Below are 23,707 nucleotides of genomic sequence, written 5' to 3' on the forward strand. Positions count from 1 at the left end.
ACTGCCGGTGCGGCGGCCCGCGCACCCACAGCTTCCCGGGTGTCGGTAGGAGCAAGCCCGGCTGTTCCAGGCGGGGGAGGTTTGTCCCTCTCGGGCAAATCTGTTGCGCAGTGTAACTCCCCCCTCCCGGCTCCCCCCCGCTCCGATGCACACAGACGCCCACACGCGCTCAGACACGACACGGCATTTGTCCTCCTGATCTGGTGAGATCAAGTGGGAAGAGGGATCACAAATGTAATCGTCTGTAATAAATAAAATAGCCCAAGATGCTGGTGATATACAGAGGGGAAATAGGAGCTTGTGTCCTTAAAGGGAACATCTGATAAGGCCACCGAAGTGGCATCTTGCGTGTGGGAAGGAATCCGTCTTGCTGACAATCGCAGCCTGCTGTACGTGGGGAAATCCTAAAGCAGCCTGGGAGCTTCCCCGTCGCCGTGCATCCCCCAAGCTCCCGATGCTCTGCACTGGGGCTTTGTTGTCGTTGTTGTAGTTGTTGATTGGAAAGACAGGGGTCATCGTTAAAATATACAGATATAATTAATAGCTGGTTTCTCTTCGTGTGTTGCCTGAGCCCAGCTTCTGCCGCCGGCAGCCGGACTCGCGTCCGCAGTTGGCGCTTTCAGCCCACGACAATTTGGTTTTCACAGTTTAGGAATGTCAGTGGCTCTCACTGGAAAATTACTTCTGGGATCTGCAGTGGGAATCAATCTCTGGTTAAAGAGAGACAGATTATTTACATATCCACACCACTCTGCACATTAACAAATAGATAGTGCATATTACTATTTTCACTCACAAACGAAAAAGAAACTTCAGGAGGGGAAAAAAATCATATTGCTTTGAAAGAAACGTATTCATAATAATACGTGTAAAATATTAAATACAGTAAACATGACAGAAAATTCGAAAGCAGGGTAAAAACAAGGACAGAACCCCCACATGAAGCAGTTAAAGCCATTTGACGGAAAGGCGAAACTAACTCAAGAACTCCACCAAGGGACAAGCAGCTGAAATGACACCACAGCAGCACGGAGCCCGCGGTGACCTTTCATCTCTCCAAAGTGTCTTGCTGATCTGGTGCAATTCTGTTGTGACCTCTTCACTCCCTTCCCTACCACAAGTGCCCTCTGGCCGCCTCGGAGCTCCCTGAGTTGCTCGCAGTGAATATACTGGGAGGCCGGCTGAGTTCCAGGGAGTGCTGACACTTGGCCAGTGTCTTTCACAGCTCTGCAAATATGCTCGCTGTGTAGTAACATGTAATAGGCAGCAGTGATTAAATTATTCATTGCAGCAGCAGCCTTTCTGATGGGCCTTAAAACGTAAGAGTTTAAATAAGAAAACCACAGATTTACTTTTAAGCAGATAAACCCCACATCTGTGCTTATTTAACTGAATGCTAGCTAAGCATGAAACCAGTTACTTTGTTTAAATCCTCTCTCTTTTACTTTCTTTGAGAATTTTGAGCTAGATTATGCACCGTAAAAGTTACTGACAGAGCAGAATTAATCTGTGTTGGATAACAGTGGATAAATCTCACATGATTATAATTGCTCATTCTTAAACTCAAACTGAAGTCTGTTCAAAGTGAAAGGTTCTTACATAGACATGATTCCATCAGCAATTCTGAGTTCTCACATTTATGAAGAATATTCTTTAAAAATCTCAATTATTAACATTGAGATTTTCAGACCAGGTTTTTTTCCCAGGTGTTGACAAAAAATTTAACCACTCATAATCATGCAGAAATGGCAGACAGAATATGCTTAAAATCAGAAAATTAGTGAAAGGTCTTTAAAAACTCATGTGAATTTTTATGAGGGGAGTCATATTTTTGTTAAATTTGTTTCACATGCAAGTGCTAACTTCCCTGAATTTGCAGGGATATAAATGAGTGCTACACCCCTCCCCACTATTTTATAGATTTATTTTTAAATTAAACTATTGTTGGTGTTCTCTAAATGCAAAGTAAACTATAGAAAAAATTAAGGTGAGTTTTCATGAATTCCTATAAAAGTAGAGGGAAATGATGAGTCATTAATACAGGTTCTACATAAAGAGATACAATGAGACATTTAGGAGAGATAATTAAACTGGACTTTATTTAAATGAAATGTATGAGAACCAGGTAGCACTGCCAAAGAAAGAAAGAAAGATATGTTCATTGTCACAGAAAGTATTAAATGTGCACAGTTGATATGTATCTAGGGTTATTAGCAGAGAACAGCACAGTTACTCTGGGAAATAATTTAGGGGGTTTATTAATATATAGTTTTTCCAAAGTGGCTATCAGTAGTGAGCACACTGAAGGTCTCAAAGTGCTTGTAAATTATCCCTAGAAGATAAAAAGAAGTGCAATGACCTGTTCAGTCACCCAGGCAAACCACTAAAAAAATTTATTCTTTCCAGATTAGGTTCATTAGACCATAATTTTGCATTTTTTATGTTATTTTACTATATTGTGGGTTCTCATCAAGATTTGTCTTTAAATATGTGACAATAATTTCTGCTTTATTTGGTGGATTCCTGGAAAGTCAAAGAGCTCTTTCTGAAGCCTTTAAAACAGGTTTGTATTCTAGAAAACTACACATCAAAAGAAAATCTTGGGTCATGAAATTTGATGGATAGCAGTAAAATATACTAAACTGTTATAGATATATTGAAATACAGATGTTTTTAAGCTTGTGCTCTCACTTACTTCTGACAGCTATCCTTTTTATACCAGAGTACACAGACTTTGTAAAATCGTTTTGCCCCAATGTACTCTTGAGGACTTCTTGACCTAATGTCATTTTTTCAGTTCTATGCTCTACATTTTCTACTGGGTTTTTTTTTTTTTTTTTTTTTTTTTAGGATGCCACAAATAATTTTTCTGTGAATTAAAGTTTTCTTCCATTTTTGAATGAAAATAATAAAATCTTTTGTCTAGTGTTCTTAGTGCATCCTGTGCAATTTTAATTTATTTTTAAAGTAATTCAGAAGATATAGAAGATCTAGCATGTTGCCATGATTGTACTGTGTCAGCTGCCTGTTAAGCAGAAGAAAAAATACTCAAGCAAGATGGCAACTCTGAGAAGTTCTGAAGAAGAACCTTTGACATTATAATTCAAGCACTGTTATCAATAACTGAATGCTGTGCAGCTCTATTCCTCTCTGTAAGTTAAAACCAATATATGTTACTGACTACATCAAAAATGAAATTTATAAATCTGCACATATACTCACTTAGTTGGGAGCTTTAATGTTTCTGTCTGCTTTTTCAAAATAATTAATTTTCTCTGGCAGAAAAAAGAAGAGTAATAGTTGTATAGAACAACTAGGGTATAGAACACAGTTGTTCTGTATTAGGGAAATAAATATCGGGGCTAGGAAAATAATTTAAAATGGGATCAAGCTGTTGATTGCTTATTAAGCTTATTTTGCCTTTGTTCTGCAATGTTTGAAACTACTTTACTAGGTGTTCTATAATGTTAGGCTTGTCATTTCTTTTCAAATGAAAAGTGCATCTTTAGAATCCTTAGAGGTCCTGTTGCTATAAGCCTTATTCAGCTGTACAGTGAAGCAAAGTTTTCCCTTAATTCACTGTTTGACCCTGTCAGAGACATGACTATTCACTGAAAAAAAGTGAGGGCTATTCACCTGCTAGCATCAACTGCTAATGGTGAGCAAGAGAAAGTGTGAAGAAGTAGAGTTCCTTGTGCCTTTCCCTGAACTACATTAAAACCTAAACTTGTATATCCATGTCTGTATTGTACAGGTCTAGTGAACAGCTTTGGTATTTAGCCAAAATAGCAATTAGAAGCTGAAGAAGGCCCTGGTTCTATCGCCCTAAAGCAGGATCCTTTTAAACCAATAAGAGTAGCCAAATATATTTAGCCTGTTAAGCACTGGTACATACCTGATCAGCTTTGCTTCTAAAATGTTTTGCACTGCTATCTGAACTCTCCAAAATAAGAATGAAGGGGTTGTAGCCACCCTTCCTGTGAGGAAGATTACACAGCCTGACATGGAAACTATCTGATCTCCTGCTGTCTCACTTGCACTTTTTGCCATGCAGGGACAGCCATACTTTTACATCTGCTTTAGGTGCTTTGCAAACTTTCTTGGTGATCATGCTTTGCATAATTACATTTTTAGTGTCCTTTTTAAGAGTAATAAGTACTGTACAGAGTGGGTTTTTATGACCTACAATATATCTAGAGGAAAAGAGGTACTGATAAGTTTCTACATTTTTCATCTTCTGATAGAAACCTGACATAACTTCTAGTTCATTCATCCTGTGAGATGATTAAAAAGTTGCTCTTCAACAAACTAAACCTCATTCAGGGCTCAGCAGGAAATAACTGCAATCTAAGCAAATTAAAGAACAGACAGGGCAAGCCAAAGTATACCTCTTTCTTTCCCTCTTAAGATCATGGGGAAAAGAGAAAAGCAGTCTAATACTGTGATAAAGCTGCTGCCTGCAGCAGCTGGCTATGGGGAAGGATATGGAACCTAATCCAAAGCACACAGAAGTCAATGGAAGCACTTTGACTAAATGAGCTTTGCATTAGGCACCTAGTGAGTGAATGATGTTTAAAGCATTCATGTAGATCTTAAGCAGATGAGTGAAGAAGAAAATTATGTGCATGTGAATCAAAATAAATGCCATTAAAACACTGACCCCAGAGATCATCTTTATGAGTCAGAATAAATTGTCATTCTTGGGCACTGAGTCCTATCTTCCATTAGTGCAAGAACTCGTGTTGCATGAAAAAGCATGTCTTTAAAATATGTGTTTGTATATACATGTAAAATTCCTATGTTGATACTAATCTTAAAGTTCAGTACATTGCAAACATCTGCAGGCTCTTTTTACCCATTCATGTGTTTACAGAGTGAATTTCTCTCATCTTAGGGTTGGGTTTTTTCTGCAAAATAATACAAGATTTTTCAATTTCCTTTCATGATCTAAGTTCTGCATTCCTGATATTGTGCAAATGAACTTCGTCTTCACCCCCCTCCACTCCATTTTAATGCTGTTTTCAGTGAATCCTTTTTTAATATGGAGGACACAAATAGCTTATGATTTTCATAATGAAGATGTACTCTACCTCATGTGGCAATGTTAAACATCTCTTCATTTAACCCAGAAATACTATGTTTGATACTCTTTATTAGCATTTTTCATAATTACATTATGTTTTGATGACTAATAGTTCTTCTTTAGTAGTTTGGCTGCATCTTTCTTTTATCTGTCGTTTTCAGCTGGTAAACTCACACTTTATAGCTGAAAATGTAATTACATTTCTCTTTGTACTATTAAATGTAATTGCATTTCTATTATAGAAGTCATCAAGTCATCTGATTCTTCTTGGATTTTTTTAACATTTTGATGGTTCTCAGACTTGCTTTACCAGCAAATTTCAGCAGCATGATCTGAGGTTTTATGATCTAGTTTTTAACTTAAATATCAGAAAGCTCTATGGCAAGACACTCCATCAAGAACCCCTTAAAAGCGTCCATCTAATCATGCAAACACCTAAAACAACCTGTCATCCTCTCCTGATTAGCCAATTCTTTATCTTCTCTGTCTTAAGTAATTATTTTCATATCAGATTTTGTCAAAAAACTGTTTTGAAGTCCAGATACGTGAGATTTCCTGCCTTGAATAGAAGATAAATTATTAAAGACATTGATATATGGTAGTATCTTCTCTCAAATATGTTTGGGTGTTAAATTTGCTTTTTACTTCTGTTCTCTGTTCTTCTGTACTTCTTGTATCAAGAATAGTGTGGCCAGCAGACCAGGAAAGTGATTGTCCCCCTGTACTTGTCACTGCTGAGGCCAGACCTCAGGTGCTGTATCCAGTTCTGGGACCTTCAGTAGAAGAAAGACATTGAGGGGCTGGAGCAGTTCTGGAGAGGGGCAATGGAGCTGGGGAAGGGTCAGCAGGGTAAGTCCTATGAGGAGTGGCTGGGAGAGAGCAGGACTGGGGTTGTTCAGCTTGAAGAAATGGAGGCTCAGCAGGACCTTATTGCTCTCAACTGCCTGTAGGAAGGTTTTAGCTTGGTGAGGTTCAGCCTCTTCTCCCAGGCAGCCAGCAACAGGACAAGAGGGCATGTAATCAAGCTGTGCCAGTAGAGGTTGAGGCTGTACATCAGAAATGGTTGTTAAACCCTGGAATGGACTGCCCAGGAACCTGGTGGAGTCACCCTTCATGGAGGTGTTCAAGAAATGGCCAGATGTGACATTTAGAGACATGGTCTTGTTGACAAGGTGGTGATCAGTCAAAGGTTGGACTTGATCTCAGAGGTCTTTTCCAACCTAAATAATTCTGTGATTCTGTTCATTTACTCATTCTTAGCTTCAAAAATTATTTTGAAACTTTGCATTCTAAACCCATGGAAAATCTTTTTGAAACATTATTTATTTCCTCTCTTCTCTTTCCCTTTTGAAACTGAGATCCTTACTAAAAATTCTTGTTCTAGTCTTTTCAGATATATGCATTAATTTCTTCAGAATTCTGCACTAAAGGTTATCTGGACTATTGCCTTAGAATGTTTTGTAGTCTTTGAATTAATTTCATTTCAGATCTGATAATTTTTCTTCTATGATTTTGCTGTCATTGATCACTTTGTTCATTTCAACATCACAATCCTTGTTGGGACCTGAAACAATGTACACAATTTATTTGGGTATCTCCATGTAAATAATTATCATTTTACTTATCTTTGTGTTTATTAAACATTCTGCTAAAGAGGAGCCAATGCTTTCTTAGCAATTTTTGAAAAAGGTCTAAAGGTTTACATTTGACACTTTATTAAAGAGTACAAGGTGTAACACTATGAGCATACTTGCCTATTTTGCCACTGCATGTTTTATTTTCTGTCTTGTTTATGTATTATCTATATATCATCTACATAATCTTCTGAAAATTCATTCTTTTGAATGTCTGAATGCTTTATATTAGAAGAAAGGCAAAGAAAGCGAAGATAAGTAGATCATTCCAGAACAAAGGAGCCACACCTGACCAGAAGGAATTTTGCACTTTCAAAGAGTTGAATAATACACAGCTAGATAAAAAAAAAAAAAAAAAAAAGGTAAAAAGACTTTTAAAACATGGATTTGGCACTTACAGGACCAGAGACATCCAGAATGTCAATAGTTAATCCATGACAAGCTATACTACCAGCTGCCAGGTGTTATCAAGTTGAATATACAGAAAGTGTATAAGTGTATATATATATATATATATATATATATATATATATAAAGTGCTTGATGAACAACATTCTATGAATAGTCTTGTATCAAATACCTTAGAGAAGTTTAGAGAGATAGATCAGAATGAAAAGATTAGAAATAGAATAATAGAGAGGTGGATATAGGAAGTGTTTAGGTTTGTTTTAAATTTTGTGAACAAATACAATTAAAAATTTATAAGGGGGAAATGAGAAAAAACAGATTTTAGTAAGTTGATGGAGTTCCAATTTTAATGCATCAACACAGCTACTTCTTCAGTTATTAGAATTCTATTTAATAACTTTTGTTTTTCTTTTAAAATAATTTTAGCATTTTTGTATTAAATGTCCATTTTTTTTCAAGGGGACCTACATGACTCATAGTGCAACTTAAGGAGGATGTATTTAATTTACTGCAGTTTCAAAAAGTTTATGAACACAAAGTATTGATAAGAAAATTTTTTTAGTTTTCATCTTGTGTCATTCTTGGAAGAAGTTATTTACTTAACTTGGTATTTTTATTCCTTTGAAAGTTATAAGTAAGAGTGATAACTATTATGACTTCATGACACTTCAAATAATGTATCCCTTTTTTTGCTTGCTTACTACTTTACTGAGTTTTAGCATATAACTTCTTTACAAGTCTACATCTATATTTAAATTTTTGAAAAAGTCAGATTCAATGATATCCGATAATGAAGCTAGATTTACCCATGATAAAACTTATAGGCAATCTCATTTAAATATTTTCAGTTTTTTTAAACTTTTCACTATGAACTTGAGCTTTTAAGAAGCTAGCTTTTGGGAGTGTTTTCATCTGAATACAAAAATCTATCCATCCAAATTTGCTGAAATTGCAATGCACTTAAATACTACATTTACATAAGAGTGGTAAGGACTTGATATTTTTAGAGAATAAGTTCCTTAAATATTTTATTCACATTTTATGCAGCCCAACATGTGCTTAGCTAATATTCTATTGACAATTTCATCTCTTTGTTCAGAAACTGCAATACTCTGGTATTATGTGGCCTGTTCTGGGACATGACAATGGTAGCAGGAAGCTTCCATGTTAGAGCACAGAAGGATGAAAGTTAGATCTGAATAGAGAGAAAAAGATGAAGAAATGCTATTGACTGTTTCAGTTATCAGTGATGTCAAAAAGAGCTGTGAAATTTGCTATAAAATTATCACATCCATTCAGTCTCTAAACAATGGTGACATTGTATATATTTTATTCAAATTGCAAAGGCTTTTGCTAATGACCAACCACATAAGTATCAATAAGAAAACACATGACTTAACTTCTGTTGTTTTTTCAGGTTTTTTTCATTTCAGTTTTGGCTGGTAATTAACCAAGCAAAAAAAAAAAAAAAAAAAAAAAAGGTAAAACGCCAAAAAATTAATATAAAGAACAATATTAATATTGTCATATATTAATAATGTAGTCAATATAGCCCTCAAAAGTCAGAAAATATCAGAATACTTTCAGCATACCCTTAATTCAGTGATTACAATCTAATGACAACATGTTCATGTATTCTTTCCATATTGAATTTAAATTTGGAATAAAATAAAATAAAATAAAATAAAATAAAATAAAATAAAATAAAATAAAATAAAGGAAGGAAGGAAGGAAGGAAGGAAGGAAGGAAGGAAGGAAGGAAGGAAGGAAGGAAGGAAGGAAGGAAGGAAGGAAGGAAGGAAGGAAGGAAGGAAGGAAGAGCAAATGAAAAAATTCAAAGAAATAAAGAAAATACTTGAATACAATAATACTTATTTTTCTTTGATTACACAGAAGAAATATATAAGATTGAACTTACTAAGAAAGTTTTTGTTAATGTTCAGTATCTGTCTCATGGCCTTGTTGCCCACTGTTAGAACAGTATCCAGCACACAGAATCATTAAGTGGTATTTTTTATGGTGTATATCACTGCATTATTTAAAAAAAAATGTAAAAACTTTATTTAATTTGTGGAAAAATGTATTATACTGTGGGGTATCATGATTCCAGTATTAAAAATCTGAAGGTACTACAGAGACTGCGTTAAAAAATACTGATAGATTTAGTATATCTAATTTGAGTCTTTAAGATGCATATTTTTGAGGAGTGTTTAGAATTACAGTCTTTTACGTATCCAAGCCAAACTCTCACTGACATAAGATGTGGCTGGAAATGTTCACTCTTCAGCAAAACAGTCTCATGATTTCAGGTAAGAACTCAGATATGGTGAAATCACAATCAAAATGTTTTGTTCTGTGACGTCATGGGGGAATTCTGTCTGTAAGTGAATGTCAGTCTCCAGCTTTAAAACAAAACATTCAGACAGGATGAAACCCTGGATTTTGCCTTGATTTAGCATCAGAGAAGGTCAAGCAAGTAGGGATCTTGAGGAGAAAAATATGGCTCTAATGAAAGACTATGTCAGACTTCACAAGAATCAGTACTTGTACAGGAACTGTGATTACAGCTACAGCTTCATTTCATAATTTTCTAACCATGAAATGAACAGTTAATTTTTTGACCCTAAAAATATCCTTTTAATATAATTTTGTGGCATATAGTAATTTCTGTTGCAGACAGAGGACAGCACAGGTCCCTGTCTCTACAAAAGGAAATGTACTTAGGTATGTAACACTTTGGAGAAGAGGGAACTGGGGTGAGGGGAAAAACTCTTGAATAAGCATAAGTGGGAGATGCACAGATGGTAGAAGTTCCCAAATGTTCTATGATTGTCTCTGGGCATCTTTTGCTATATAAGTGTGATAACATTTGTTAGAAGGCATGATTAAGGCTTTGTAGGCTTCACAGATGGAATGTAATTTAGTAGAAAGACTTGAAAGAAAGAAGATTTAGAAATGAAATGTATTCCATGAAAGGAAGGGGTCAGGTCCAGAGAGGCAACATAGATACAATAACTAAACATTGTTCTGTAAACTTTTCTGTGAAAGAAAAGACAGGAATAAGTTCCCTTCACCCAGGGATATCTCTGGTTTTCTCAAATGAATATATAGCATAAAACATATTAGCAATTTAGAGAACTTATTTAGAGTCATATGTTCAATTATATAGTGTATTCAACCTATAGTGTATAGGTTACAGCAAAACTTCCACCCTTTCAACTTCCAGTAAGACTCATGTCCACTGTGCTGCATATGTCTGGTAGGAAAGGAAGCATCTTGGTGAAATGGGTCAGTAAGCTTCAGAATGGAAAAAAACTATTTCTCTTGACTTCCACTCGATGGAAATGGAAGAAAGTCATACCAGAAAATTTAATTTACCTAGACCTCATTTCAGAGATTCCTGCATAACATATATACATATGCTTGTATGACTATATTTGAATATATTTATACATGTATGGTCACTTGATTATAGCAAGAAAATATTTGACAAATAGCTGCTGCTGTAAAATTTCACAGAACTCAAGAGTTGCCAATAGGGCAGAATTATTTATCAACAATACACAGAATATGGTCAATTTTCTCAGATAACTCAATAGAAATGCTTGGAGTAAATAATTTATGTTGATTTTTTTTTCCTTTTATATGTACTTCAAAAGTAGAAATAGCTTTTAGAAAATAATTTTGGTTTTAGTAAAAAAGGATTAGATGCCAACTAAATGAGTACAGAAGAATGCAAACATCATTCATGCTGGAAATTTAAGGTCTGAGACAGACAGCAGCCCAAGTAGTAGTGTTTTCTCACCACACATGTGCTTTCATCACAATCATTCAAGGCTCCTGTCACTTTGACTTGCTAGTTCAAAAAAATAAAAAAGCACTCTGGGCCAAAGTGAAGACTAATCAATCATGAAATACTGTTCTAAAAATCATATTTTCCTGTCCACAAAGGGAAAAGACGACTTCTAAATATTCAGCTTGTGCCTTATAATTACAACAGAATGATTTCTTTTAGTGAGTCTTCACTAAATCTGGTTGTAAGCTGGTCAGAGACAAAAATATTCCCATCCTGTGGCTGGTTTTTTTGATCTTGAGATATAATTTTGAAGAAAAGAACATACCTTTATGAAACTGAGGGCATATTTCCATTTTAAAGAAGAATGTCAGAGATTCAAACTCTCATATTTGATGTACAAGTATATTGTGGCCAAAATCTCACTTGCTGGTAGCCTGTTCTTGATAAGGTGTTTAGTTTTACTGGCTGGCTTTCTTCAGTGTTTTGTTTCTCAGAGCTGTCTCTCCTTCATAAAAATATTTATATGCCAGTTTAAGGCATTCTAAAGTCAATCAGTTGCAAATGTAAGCTTGTATTATGGGACTTCCCTCTACTTTAGTGTGGTTAATGACTATGTTCCCATGACTTTTAAAAGGACTGGTGCCTCAGCACATTTTCAAAATTATGCCATTTGAAGACATTTCCATTTATAATGCAGCTTAAATCTCATTTCCCTCAATATGTGCCCTCACTTAGTCTATTTTAAGGCTTCTCTGGAAAAAAAAAAATATATCTCAGCTGCTGCTCCTGTTCTTAATGCCTTCCTAGTCTCAGTAAGAGCAGAAACCAACTGATGCCTCATTCTGATACTCACACAGAGACAATATGCAGACACTGCACTATCCTCCATTCCTGGCTGAAGAGCTCGGTCCTACCATTTCATATTATCTACACACACAGCTGCTGCTTTGTGTGTCTGCTAAAGCTTCATGCCTCTCTGCAGTCTCTATGACTTCACAGTTTCCCTGTAGGAACTTAGAGTGAGACTGGTAAAGACTGCCTTAATTGCAAGATACTGCAGGTCCTAATTGGGGGGAAAAAAAAGCGTCACCTGAAATAGTAGTACAGACACAGTCCTGGATGAGTGGAAGAAGGAAAAATAGAAGGGGTTACAAAGAAGGGCAGAAAAGAGGTGGAAGTTGTAATATTTGATTGTGTCCTTAACTTGCTGAGTCAGCAGGAGCCAAGAGCTCTGCAGGGGCACACTTAAGCCTTCACATTTCTCCATAGAAACCCCATCTGGCCAACTAAATTGCCAGCAATTGAGAAGCCATGCAGGAAGCTGTATCCAGCTATTCTCATTCAGTGTGAAGGTTACTGTGTGTGGAGGCAGTGGTAGGAGAAATAAGGAAAACTTTGCAAGACTCTGCTTCTCACATACAGTAATAGAAAGCATCAAATATGGATCAAATTTGGGCTGTTCACTGCTGTAGTTGTTAGACAAATAAAGAATTAGGCATTGCAAAGAAATCTAGCTTCTGATTTAGAAAGACCCACATCAGGCAAATTTTTGAAGAAAAATCATCCTAAAGAAAAATTACAAAGGAGATTCAATAACCCTATTTTACTATAGGAATTGTGCTTGAATTTCAAAATCAAAAGCTTTTAATCATATTTTTCTATCAGGCTATATGAAAGAAATTTCATGGAGCCTTACTTGGCCTTTGCAAGGACATCTAAATTCAACCTCCATTTGAAAGGCCTGGAAAAATGAAATGCCTTCTCTGGGCCTGTTAACTTGCAATGTTCATTCAGATGCAGGTACTTAATGAGATGTAAGCCAGGGACAAATACCATCATTGCATAAAAGAATCCAGTAAGTTATATGAGAAATGCTCCCGAAGAATGCATCAGCCACTGGTTTATGTGCTGTAAAACAGCAGTTGCACTTCATCCCTGCAGCTCAGTGTTTCCCAATGAGCAGGGTTGCTCTCTCTAAAGAGATGTGCCAGTATTGAATGTAAAGCACAGAAGACTGTGCAGTCCAGTTAATGTATTAAGTGAGGCTCTGTGCCCAGAGTGCACTGCCAGCATTAGCAAACTGAAGGAAAGAAGATGGTCAAGTACAGAAGTGTGAAAAAAAGAGAAATGGTGGAGAAGAAGACAACACAGTGTCCAGGAAAGCTTGGTACCAGTGATTTACAGTAAAATAGGTTAAATGAGCCAGCATCCCTTGCCATATAACTCATTTTCCTGCTGCTAGTTGTAGCTTGGTGTTGGCACGTTGTGTTATCCAGGAGAGCTGAGTTACACTTAGGTGACTAGGTCTCTTGGTAGTGCATTATTCACAGGTGTAAGCAGTTTACAAGGGCATTGTATTCAGCTTGCAGTACAGAATTATGATCATCCAGATTCAAAATTATTTGTCCTCTGTGTTTTATGTGAACTATTTGAGTTTGAGGAAGAGAACTTAAATTTTAATTTCAGATTAATTTTTTCTTTGACTGATTAAACCTAGTTTTCTATAAGCCTTGCAAAGCTTTGACAACTGGGCATGAAAAAGTTTCCCAGGAGCAAATTAGTTAGTTGTTTATAAGAACACTTACCACCCCATGAGCTTTCTAAATCATCTCTTCCCAGCCAATAAGTCTGGAGATATGTGTCACATCACCAGTGAAGCAGAGAGCAGAACACAAACTAATAAACTTCCCTCAAGAATAACACAATATACTTCATTCTATTAATGAGCAGTTGAAGTTAGATATCAATTTTTCTACTATCTTACATCTATTAAACTGGAACTTGGGGCAGATTTCTACTAGCCTCAGTTACTTTTAAAATTTTAAAAATGTTTGTACAAAGCTTTTTTTTTTTTTCCCCAGAAAGGCTAGAGAAATGGACTATTCACTAAATCCTTCCTAGCAATGTAGAAGTACCAATGGATTTTAAGTCAAGTTACAGTGAGTACTGAAGAAAATGTTACAGAAGCTGACTTGCTGCTAAAACCAAGCAGCAAAAGTAAATTTATTTGGCTTCTTCTAGAAATTGTGCTCTCTTATGAATCAGATTTTAACACAGAAAGTATTTCTGTAATTCTCTGCAAAAATCATATATTAAGGATATATGTTTATAAAAATACCCTCCCCCCATGGCTGCAGTAGTAATCTTACTATATTTCTGTCCAGAATTGGTAACAAATACAAACGGAGACATATTCATTCTGTGTGCTTTGTAAAAACTATCCACCAAACAATATTCTTACTCCTCTGGAATCACTGTCCTTTAACTAATGAAACTGAATATACTGCTTTATCTTTTTGCAATGTAGTAACTGTGAGACACTATTCATGCTTGAAACAGGGTTTCAAACCACTGCACCTTTAGGTTACCTTCTGAAGTCCCCAGGACATGTCAGAGTGGATTTTAACAGCCATAATTAGGTTTTCTGTTGCTGCCTTCTACCAGTTTAACGCAGTGCTCTTTTATTGCAAAGATAGCTTCCTACAATCACATCTGGATCATTTCCTCACAAAATTTTCGATGGCAAGATGGGATCAACCACATGACCTTTGAGCCCTAACCACAGAACAGAACCTTTTCTTTCTGTCCATGCCTTTGGGAGTTTGCATGTTGTTCTGATGAGTCCTGGAGGGCTTCCCAGGGAAAGCTAATGCAGACTGACTTTTTTCCAAGCTTCAATTCCTCTTGCTCACCAAGGAGGAGTGGGAACAAGTTTGTTCTCCTGTGGACTTCAATTCTACTCCTCATTCATCAACAGACAGCAGCAGAAAACTCCCCCCTTTTCCATCATAAGACCAAAGGCCTTACAAATGACCCTAATAATGCCAAAGGAAGAAAGAACATCCAAATCATTGCTGTATAAGTCTTATATTTATATATATAAAATGCTCTCTAATCTTTTCAAGGTAGTGTTAAGTTCATTTGAGGATTAATTTTATGCTGAGCCTAAATGACCAGAAGCAGCTACTACTTTAGGAATGACTGTCTTTCCTGTTACCTTCTGTTTTTAAAGGATTCTTTTATAGACGAACTTTATTTTTCTAGTCAGGAAAGTATATATTGAATATAGATTAGAGCAAATAATTTACTTTCCCCACAGATAGATCTCTGTGATAAGAAATCTGTTCTCCAATCTCAGTAAAGACTTTTTAAAACGTTATCATTGCAGTGACAGAACAAGTAATTTAATCATTAAATTTTTGAGACATGCCTTACTAGATTTTGTAATTTCATTAATTCCTCCCCTTCAAATCAAGTAGATGGTATAATAAACTTAGCAAATTCTTTATATAGATCGAAACACTAGGATGCATGGAATATAGAGTAGCTTCTTATTTCATTTTTAAAAAGATGCTGATGTCTTGGCATTGCCAATCAAGGAAAAAGGATTACCATAAAAATTTCTTAGAGGCAGACTTTTCTGTAATGTATAATAGTGGGTGTCTGATATAGGAAAATTCATATTATGTAATTCTCTTTTAGCTTCAAGGCACATGAATAAGGCCTAGAGTTCCTGATTTCTATTCCCACCTCTTTCACTAACTTATCTTAATAATTCTTTGCAGTTCACAATTTTCCAGCATGCTTCTTATGGTGAAAGAAACTCATTTCAAAGGAAGGAAGAAAGGAAGAAGAAATATCTCTTTCAAGTGTTGCTGGAAGGAGTGGCTCAATGTTCTAAAGATGATGGAAATGTCTGAATTTGCTGAGCCAGTGATTTAAATTGAGGTAGGTCTGAGTGAAATCTTCTTTGAGATGTGAACACTGATTTCCCTTCAATTTAGTGAGTGGATCTTTTCAGAGTAAATTTTAAACACTGACTGTGTATTGGCTGTGTGAGGGTGCTGCTGAGCCCCAGTGCAGCTGGCAAAGGAAATTGGATGTCCTAGAAGCAGTGCAGAGCATTCTGCCTCTGCACACTTCTGCAGAAATGGGGAAAAGCCAGCCTTGTGGCAAAGCCATGAAGACTGAGACCTCATTTTTAAAACATTTTTGCTTTTTGCATCCTCACCATTATTTCTTGTTTACTTGGGTATTTTTTTTTTTTGTTTTCCTTCCCTCCTACCACCCTGCAAGGAAACAGAAAACCTGCCACAGTAGAATAGGTTTCAGTCCTGTTGTCAGTAAAACTTACTGATTTGTACTCCTCCCCTCATCTGTTTTTACTATCTAAGTATTGTAAAGTTTTCCTATAACTAGGGAAAGGAGATAAATAGTGTGGTAAGTATTGAAATTATTTTAAATACATTTTGGCAGTGTTTTAGTTTTATTACTACTTTCAGGTTGTTATTTTCGTATGAAAAAGTGTTGAATAAAAATGAAAGAAACACTACTTCACTAATTTAAATTGTGTTGTTGAGCCTGGTACTATCTTATTACTATGAAAAACACAACCTGTACTATAAAAATGAGGTTTTAATTCAGGTATGTCTGTTTGACTGGGGACATTGGTAACAAGTTTGTTATGTGTTAGCTAAAGTAAATATAAGACAATATTAGAAGATATAATTTAAGAGATAAGTACTCATACATAAAATAGTTGCAGAATCTTCATTTAGTCTTATCATGATGTCTTTAACATATTATCATGTACCTTTATTTCCAGTGGACCCTGGATATTAAATATATACACTGATTTTTTTTTAAGAAATTCATTCCATGAATAAACTATGTATTCAGACTCTGCAGTCTGCATCCTTCAACTTCCTATGCTGTGAATAGGAAAACAAGTTAGAGAATGAAAAACTCATCGTGCACTCAATAGGGTTTTCTTATGGTAGTGTTAGTATTTGGAAGATAGCAGCTTCCTTTGTAAATAACTTTGAGATGTGTTTTAATAAAATGTTACACAATATATGACACTGACAGTGTGAAGTTTTTATGTTCTGAATGGAGAAAAATTAAACAATCCACCAACAAGTGCATCTGCAGTGGGAGCATGTTCTAGATGAATATCGATCTTCTACATCTTTAAATTTACATATTAGTTTCGAGGAGCTACCAGTGTTTGTGCATAGCATGGAGCAGGCCAGAATGCAACATGCCCTCTGTCGTCTTCTGTGAACCCTGTTGTATTGCTTCAGGCACAGGAGTGGATATTCTACCCATGAATGTATTCAGTGCCATAGAACAGCTAGCAAGAGGGTTTCTGGTCTGCACAAAGCACCCCCCAAGTGGTACCTGTATTGTTTCTGGTGTGTCTGGGGAGCTACATTGCTGTGACCATCCATCCCCAAAGGTCTTAGGCTGCCTGAGGAAGGCTTAGACCCTGTTTATTCCAGAAGTGGTAATTTTATAAAATTGTACCAAATGTGTGTGCTGTATGGCCCCAGTTGAGCAGCAAAGGAGGAGGGCTCTGTGTGCGCCATGCTGGTGTGGGTGTGACTGGGGGGGTGCAGATGTGCAGGCAGACCTGTTGCAGTCCTAGTCCTACTGCCTGTAGGTTTACTTTGGAGTAAATTATCCCCACCTGAAGGTTCCCTCGGAGAAAATTAGCTGTGACAGTTCAAAAGAGAGCCCAGGAGCAGACTGACATACAGGCAGTGTGAACTGTCAATGAACTGCAGAGTGAAGTGAAATGGAGTGCTAAGTTGTTTGACAGCATGCAAAGGTGACTTAGATCAATGTAGCTTGTCAACTGCATCTGGATGGCAGTGATGTCCTGAGGAGACATACCCTGAAACACCATCCTCATATCTTGATTTAACTCTGCAAAGATTCCTGTACAAACACATGCATACCATAACTAGTTCTTTTTCCTGTGTGCCTTCTCATTTCTGAAGATATTTTTGTGTCAATGTCTTTCATGTCTCATGCATTTACTCAGCTTTTTGTGCTCAAAAATACTTTACTTTTCAATTTTCAACACAACTCTGATATAACACAGAAAAATTAAATGAAAATTTAATTATATTATGAATTATTTTTTCCAGAAGGCTGCCTTATTTTCAAAGACCACACTTTCTATGTAAAATAAATTTCAAAGTGACTATTTCCATTATGTTTACTGTATTTTTAACTTCCCATTTTTTTTTTTCACAGTTTTTACCCCCAAATCCTATTTTTGTCTAGCTTTAACCAAATATATTAGATAATTGTATTTCTCTCTTTGCCTTCGCCTTATCTAAAATTCTGTAAGAATTTTTATTTCACTAAAAGTACATTCAGTAAGAGTGGTAAATTTTACCAGTATTCCTCTTGTATTTTATAATTCACAGTTGTCTTTTAAACAGAAATATTTTCCTCATTCATTTCATAGAGATTAGACAGACAAAAAATGAACAAACTTTTGGGAACATTCAACTGTAAACCATAAACCTTTTTTTTTTAAAGTTCTTTAACCATAAGAAATAGTATGTCTGTAACGAATTTGAAGTATTAATGTGTTTTGAAAAGTCCTGTTATTTCCAACTCTACTTTCTTAAAATACTGTTGAAAGAATATGGCTAGCAGTAGAATATGAATTTTCAAACATTGGAATAAAGTACTCATGGTCAGATTTATATTGGGCAATCAAAGAGAACTTTAAAGCTGAAATTAAGCTCCTACATTCAAAAGAACACTTCAGAATTTCTCTATTGGCATTAGTGGAGAAACTCTTATTTTGCATTACCAAATCTCTGTTACACTGCCTAAGAGGGAGAAAGAGGGCTTTGGCCAGGAGAACAGGCAGGAAAGAACCCTACTGCTGAACTTCCAAACTGCCCTCTTTTCAAATTTGTTTTTCAGTTCAGTGAATCTCCGGTATGAAATGATCTCAAAATTCACACACATTCAAAATGTTTTGCCTGCTATGCTGCAGAAATGGCCTGCACTTGTTTAGGTCAGGAAACACCTGCATAGGTGGCTGAATAGGCTTTATAGGAAGTATAGGTCTGAGATGTAGGCTTATTACCTCTTGGTTAGTTGAACCCTTTTCTGGATTTCTGTCATTTGCTGTGCAAAACAGGACAACTAGCCATGTTTTAAAAGGAAAATTTTGTTCTGCTCACTAGGCTGTCTCAAGAGATAAGAATGCTCTGATTGAAAAAAACACCCAACATCTCAAAAAAAGACTGCAACTCAAACTCAGTTGCACTAAGTGTGTTTTTTTGTTAGATGGCTTTAGAGAGATTTTTTTTTTTTGTGCAGCCTGTGTTTAACTTTTATTTTAAAGAGGTGTTAGGTATTTTTAAAAATTCTGATGTAGCACTCATTTCCTTTTATGTACTGGGACTCCTAAAACTCATACTCATGGTTGAATATGGTTTTGCAATACATTCTATTTTTGGTGACTTTTATGTAAAGAACTGCAGTCAAGAATGGAATTATAACACCCTGCTACTGGAACATGGAGACACAGCCATCTGGCATGTATGGGTTTCATCATTTTGCCAATTTTTTTTCCTACAGCTTATTTTAGTATTTGGGAGAACCTTCTTTTACTTGATGCTTTTGTCAGAGGGAAAAATATGCAGAAAGGCATACACTCTATATCTGTAAATCTGCAAGATCTCCTTTGCACAATCTACACTGTGCTGAATGATTTGGTACAGATTCAAAATCTTCTGTGCTAACAGATTATTATATAAATAAGAAATCTTTATGCAGCTGATGAATTTGTTGTCATCTGCATGATTTAGTAAATTTCTCAGTGCACTGGAAATTTTTCCACTGGATTTTTAAAATGAAAAAAAACCTGTTGGCTCTCAGTGTATTTACTCAGTTTCTTTACAACCATGTTTTTAAAGGAAATACAAACAGGAAGCAATTCAAGGGTCAAGAAGAATCATACTATATTGCAATTGGATTTGGACAGATAGTTAAGAGATATTCTTCTCCTTCAAGAGTCCTACTTTTTTTTTTCCCCCTTCCTTTTTTATTGAGTGAAAATTTAAAATGCAATTTATGGTTCTCTTTTGTAAAAAAAACCCCACTCTGGAGTACTTTTAAATATATTTCTTGCTATTCTATTTACATTTATTAGAGGAATTGCCATTTCTATATGTTAATTTAGTGCTAGTTTGGGCCACAACTCAGTAAATGGAAAGAAGAATTCCTTCTGTTTAAGCACTCCAAAGGTATGTGTGTGGTTCTAGGAAGTTTTAATCATATGTGCTCCACACTGGCCCTGGAGTTGTGAGGGTTATTACTTACAATTACCAACAACAAATTCAAGTCTTATTTCTCACTCATGCGTTGATTCACCAACTCCAGGCAGATGATAATCCCTTTCAATTTATACCTTTGCCTTCTAGAATGAGAAGGAGTTAAAGAATGTGAAACATCCATTTAATTTTGCATATTCTTTTTTTCCTTTAAGTCTTCCTTGTTGCAATGCACGGGCATCTCCCCGAATTAAAAATCCACACTCTTACATAGGGCCTCTTTAAAAAAATCTCTAAGTAGCTCTCAAAAGTAAGAAAGGAAAGGTTAAGTAAGGTCAGGAGCACTTCAGAACAGGTATGGAAAAAGGTACCAGCCCCTGAACTGTTTCTCATTCTCTGTGTACTTAACTTCCTTTACCACTTAACAGGGTGAGGAGTTTGGAAAGCTGCCTTCATTTTGTCATATATCAGTAGACAGCAAATTAAATCTAAGAATTAGCCATAAAATCGATCACAGTCCAAAGAGTCCTTGCAGGAAACAGCAGTCAAACAAATGGAAAACTAGTCAATTCTGCTGGTATCCTGTGGGTCATGGAATGGAAGGGAAATTATAATGCCCCATTATAGAAAATCTCTGCTTTTGGAGATCCAGAAAGGAGTTTTAAAAAGATGAGAAGCCAGAGTTGATAAGGCTTTTTGGAACACAGAAGTAACTGACAATCATTCATTTTGCCTTCAGTATGGTGCAGCATTGGTAATTTTAGCCACATCTGATGATGTCTGTAGTTAGGAATATCTAAATATTTTCATTACAAGCAACTTTTGTCAGACATGAAGGCTTTTGCTATTTCAAGCTGTGTAAGTACGTATTTTTTAAATTGTAATACTACCATTAGTGCTTAACTTCTTGGTCACTCCACAAAATTCATGAAGTTGTTCAGGTCTGAATTGGAAATTTATGATGTTGCTGAAATACCCACTGAATCATCATGATTCGTTACTGAGAAAAGTTAAGCTACTGGGGAAGAAAATAATCTACTGTAAGAAAATATTTTTAATACCATAATAGAGCATGCAATTTTTTTCATTTATTCTCTACTGAAGGTTTTTTGTTCTGTATATACTGCTGCTGAAATAATGTCAGAATCAATTCTATAACATCATAATAGATCAATGACTGGTCAGTCTTAATGCTTTTGAGACAAACCTGCTCAGCAAGTCTGGCAAGTTATTTAAAGCACATGACACCAGAGACTTTGTAAGAATATGTGAAATTGCCATTTTCTGATACCAGTGGCAGCAGGTAAATCTCTTGGGATTTTTTGAAAGAGTTGTCACAAATGTGTTCCCTCAAACAGTGAACAAAAACTTTCACAGAAATTCCATAGGTGAATTATATAAAAACAGCATTTTTTATTGTAGTTTACATTGTTATATGAGGTGTCTGTATATCTCCAAGGATAGAAGCAGTAATTGTATTAGTATTAAAACAGAAAAATGGGCATATTGAGTAAATCACCCATTTAATACTGCCTTTCCTTTCAGTTTTATGCCAGCTTTTCTTTTTTTTTTCTCCTTCTCCTTCTCCTTCTCCTTCTCCTTCTCCTTCTCCTTCTCCTTCTCCTTCTCCTTCTCCTTCTCCTTCTCCTTCTCCTTCTCCTTCTCCTTCTCCTTCTCCTTCTCCTTCTCCTTCTCCTTCTCCTTCTCCTTCTCCTTCTCCTTCTCCTTCTCCTTCTCCTCCTTTTCTTCTCCTGGCATCTTGATCATGTATACTAATACATGAACTGTAAAAGTTACAATGTGCTTCAACAAATTATTGTGACATTTATTTTCCTTCTTTTTTTAATGTTTCATAATTGCTCTTACTAAATCAATAACCTTAAGCCTAAAGAGGTAATTATAATATCTAGAACCACGGTATAAAATAATCAGGACTAACAATAAGGCTTTGATTAGCTGTAAGGATTACTGTACCAAAGTTCTGTTTTCATTTTTAAAAATACTGTTTTCCATGTACTTTTGTGTTTGCTTGTATTCAAGACACATACTGTACTTTGCAATCAAGAGAATAAAGGAAAATCAAAGAAAGGCCCACCTTAGTGTTGTTAAAAAATACTGCACATATCATCCACTGCATTTCTGATTGACACTTCTTGAAACTAAGATTGACAACATGTAGGATGTAATGAGTGGGAAGACGACTGGAGTGTTCAGCTTATAAAAGAGAGGTCTGCCTTCACAATAGCACTAGAAGTTGTTACAGTCATCTGTTACTGCATTTGAAGAAGCATATGATAAACAGTGTCTAAAAAATCCCAAAATGATGTAAATGCTTACTTTTTAAAATGATGGATTATATTTATGGCTCCGCACATTCACCATATTGTTTTCTCAGGGCAGTGCTGTACTAATGATATTTTTCTTAAGATGTTAATAGACAAAGAACAGGGGAAATTAGAACAGATAGTAGTTGCCAGTGAAAGGACAGGAACTTGAGACTATGCCCTCTGTACTATGTAAAAAACAGCCAAGGAATGAGAGTTTCTGAGTTTCTGAGGTCAAGTGAAAAGCTCATTTCCACACGGGTTAGAGATAGCCAGTCTTGCACAGCTTTACCTGATCCACACTACATAGTGCTCAATTTTGTCTTTTAGCCAAAACCTTGAAGGGCCTGAGAGATCATCTTTAATTTACATGTCGTGTGGCAGGTGGATTTCCCCCATCTTCACCCAGATTAAAATACCAGAACTAATGTGAAAACGATCTTACAGCTTCCTGGAGTACCTATTTATATGAAGAAACTCATAGGAAGTTTTGAGGTGTGATGTGGATTTGTGATGAGTGACTGTGTGATATGTTTGTGAGGATCATATTCAAGGACTATGTAAAATACATGGAGGGAAAACTGGTGGAAATCTGATCAAGTTTTATCTGCATACACTTTTGGGATTTGCTAATGAAGAAAACTGTCTCCCCTGTGCAGGTCTTGTCCTAAAAAGAGGTATTTGGAGCAATCTAAAGCAAAACTAGGGAAAGAATTATCAAATAAGCAGGTGTGGATGTACCAAAGTCTAGTGCTTAAACAGCATTTCTCTTTCATTTATTAGGACAGATGGAACTGTAGATACCAGGAGTCAGGAGAGGGTTCTTTGCCCATAGTGCATAGACCAAATTAATGTTGACTCAGAGGCTAACAGTGATAAAGCACAAGCCTAAAAGAAAAAGCCCTATTATGACTCAAAGCCACAGAGTTCTGTGTTCTCACACTTTTATCCCACTCTCTTTTTCAGGTAGAGAAATACCCCAGTGTGTATGAGTCCTGTAATTAGAGTGGATTACTTTTCAGGACAATCCATAGTCTCCTATGGAGAGTTCTATTCCATTTATAGTCAATTTTCTAGTTCCACATGCAAAGAGGGTAAACCAATGGTTCTAGAGAAGCTCCTTTCTTCCATACTTGCAAGCAGTTATATAGGCAGCAAATGTAGGCAGTAGGAATGCTGAACAGCCTCATGATTCCTGGTGTGGGCACAAAGCCAGGATCACAATCTGGCTCTTCAAGACTTGACACATTCTCAGAACACTGTAATACAGTATTGTTATTTATAGAATTTTGGACGTGTTTGAACTTTCCTACTTTTATATCAAAGGATAAAACCTGAAGAAATCTTTTATAATCTATAAGACATGGTGTATCATT

The 23,707-nt window shown here is 36.0% G+C and overlaps 1 long non-coding RNA gene across 1 annotated transcript in view; it reads left to right on the top strand.

The window, feature by feature from the left end:
• Positions 1-23,707, top strand: part of LOC108963836 (uncharacterized) — a 34,430-nt gene that overhangs the window by 1,373 nt on the left and 9,350 nt on the right. The window contains exon 2 of the long non-coding RNA XR_001992481.3: positions 15,487-15,649. This is a non-coding gene — a long non-coding RNA (uncharacterized LOC108963836). The remainder of the gene's footprint in view (positions 1-15,486; positions 15,650-23,707) is intronic.

Source organism: Serinus canaria, chromosome 4, assembly GCF_022539315.1.
Source record: "Serinus canaria isolate serCan28SL12 chromosome 4, serCan2020, whole genome shotgun sequence".
NCBI classification, from domain to species: domain Eukaryota; kingdom Metazoa; phylum Chordata; class Aves; order Passeriformes; family Fringillidae; genus Serinus; species Serinus canaria.